We start from the raw sequence: 3,051 nt of genomic DNA, 5'->3' as shown, positions 1-3,051 counted from the left end.
ATAATCTAAAAGACCTAATATGGCAACATCAACCGGAAGTTAGATTGTGTTTTGAAAACAAAGGCAAAGGGAAAAAGGATAGCGGAAGTAGCTAGGGAGATCAATTTTAAGGGTAGTTTCTGTTTTCTAGTCGGTCTTAGTGGTGGCTTAGCAATTTTCTGGAGGGATGGTGTTGTAAGACCCCCAATTATTTTTCCATTATTTCGTAACAATATTTAACATTTCAGAATTTAATATTTATTTTTGGGTTAACGGACTAGTAAATGTGGGCTTGACTTTTTGATAGAAAATAGAAAAGAGGGAAAACAAGTATTTTGAATTTTGAATTTTGTGTAGAGATTTTTAATAGTTGGAAAGTTTTCAAAAGAGATGTTAATATAAGGTATGTAATAAATAGAATATTTTTAATATAAAATAATAGTCTATATTAGGAATAGAAATATTTGGTAAAATAGGAAGTTTCCAAAATGTTAAGCCTAATATAAATTCTTTAGAATTGAAGGATTTATCATAAATTAAGGGTTTTCAGAAAAATAAGTTTTAGAACTAAACAACTAAACACAAAGAAGAACGGAGACAGAGCGGATTGTGCATCTTGTAGCTAGCTTATGATCAGATTATTTGCGTCATTTTTTCTAGATACGTTTTTCGCGATACAAGGTGAGTAGTTATTTTGCTATTTCATCGAATCTATAGTTTAGTTTTTCGCGGTATAGACATATTTTCTCATTCAATATTTCATCCATTTTACCGCTCATTTTCCCTGTTATTTTTTCGGGCCCGTCAGATTGTTAAACTCGCATTTGAAACTCGGAAATGGAAATTGAACTGTCGAAGCTTATTGGGCCCGTTAATGGTGGCGCAAGCCCAAGAAATCGCCCTGTATAATATTTTTGGATTTGAACTTTGATAATCTTGTTGTTTTGTTGTGGTATGGTTGAATGATGTTTGGTTGTTGTTGTTGTGTTGGTTGATTGATGTTTGGTTGGGTGCTATCGAAGCTTGGAGGTCGTTAATGGTGGACGACCCAGTGTGGAGGAAAGGGTTATTGATGTGGATTATTTTGTAGTTGGTTTGGTTGTCTGGTAGTTGTTGGTAGTGTGTGTGTGTGAGTACTGTAGAGGGGGGGTGGGCTGTTAAAGCTTGAAGGATTCGTTAATGGCGATCCAGATCTAGTTTAGAGGTAGGAGATTGATTTAATAAATCAAGTTGGTGCTTGTATTAAAGAGGTAGGGTTTTTGTCAAGGATCAAAACCGATGTGATGAGGATGGGAGAAGTGGTGGCCAAACGTGAGCTGATCCGGTGGTGGCTGGTGGTGGAGGGAGCTGGTGAGGGAGACGACCTCGGTTGGGCTTGGGCTTTGGGCCAAAGTCTTTAGCTTTTGTTTTTGGGGCCGGACCACTTTAATTGGGTTGGGCCAGTTTCTATTTTGGTTTTGGGGCCGGACCACTTTAGTTGTTTTGGGCCAGTTTCTATTTCTTTTGTTTGGGTCAGTTCTATTTTTGTTTTGGGCCGGTCCATATGACTTAAGATGGGTCAGTTTGAGTCTTTAGTTGTTTAGACTTTTAGGCCTTGGTTTTGGGCTTTTCCCTTGGTTTTGTTTTGGTTAATTGGGTTTGTGACTGTTGACTGTTTAATTGTGCTACGTTTATATATATATATATTAAATTTTATAGACTAATCCTATGGTAGAATGTTAAGAAAGCCTGTATAAACTGGCTTGTCATTATCTAAGAAAAATTTGACGTTGATATGGTGTATTTTTGACATGTGACGAGATTGAGATTTTAGAAGACATAAAATTCTTAAAACGCTATAAAAATGTTATGCAGTATGTTTGGAGCAATTGTGACATTATGTGGTATGGGAAAATTGTTGTTCTATTAAATGATATCATATGTTAGGATATCTATTAAATGCAATATTTTTGGAGAAATAAATATAAACGCTCCATCATTATATCTGTGAGATGCTACTATGAGGTAGTATAATATTTGTGGATGTTTCCTACGGGATTGTGGCTTAGTGCAATAATTTATTTGGCACGTGAAAGAATGAAAGTTGTTATGAGATGTATTGGGATATTTCTAAATATTGTGGCTTAGTGCAATAATGTATTTAACATGCACGTGATATAGTGAAATGGTTATGAGATATAAACGTATAATACCTGAATAAATTACGTAACGAAAATCCTGGAACCTAGCTACCACAACTCATGTGATTGACCCATGTGATTTGATTGACCCTTCTGGCATTTCAATGAATCTGAATGGCCCTTCTGGCATAGCCGAATAGTGGCTTGATTATTCCGTTCGCAAAATTAGAACGAGACGCGCGATATTTTATACCGAATAGTGGCAGTACCCGCGTAATGACGTTCATGTGGGGGTTACCTAGTATGCGATATCCCACTTAGGGTAATTACGCACGGAGTGATTCATTACGTGAGGGGAGCTGAGGCATGTGGATATACATGTTCGGCGTTGGGGAGCGATTGTGGTAGCTAGGGAAACTAGGTAAAACATAGAGGCGATGTGATTCTAGGGACACTTGAAGAAACTATAAACAATAATGGTGATGATATATCAAAGTGTACGTTAAATCTATATAAATGATTTATTGTAATTTATGTTGCGTTCATAATGGTTTGTAGAAGGGTGGGTGATAAGCACCCAAAAGTGTATTATAAAACCCCGTTGAGGCATATAAATTTGGTTAACTATGTGTTTAATAATCATGAAATAAATATATTTTCATACTTTTGCAGGTATTCGCAGTAGACATGGAAATATGGTTTAAACCTGTGATAAAGCACGAGGAACGACATATATATGAAATCTTCCAAATCCGCACAGAAGCATCAAACTTCCAAAGCTCCTACCTCTTGAACCAGGACTCCGAATGTGACAAGTGAGTCGCTCGGACAATCGCATGCATGAACTCTACGATAGGCAGGAAATTGTAAAATTGCCCAAAGACCGGACCCCATGGACTGCACATAGGACCCACTATATGGGCCCGCAAGATTGGATGAGTCATCAATCATG

The sequence above is a fragment of the Coptis chinensis genome, chromosome 7 (assembly GCF_015680905.1).
Source record: "Coptis chinensis isolate HL-2020 chromosome 7, ASM1568090v1, whole genome shotgun sequence".
Classification (NCBI taxonomy): domain Eukaryota; kingdom Viridiplantae; phylum Streptophyta; class Magnoliopsida; order Ranunculales; family Ranunculaceae; genus Coptis; species Coptis chinensis.
The sequence above is the reverse complement of the archived record's forward strand: the minus strand, read 5'-3'. Positions refer to the sequence as shown.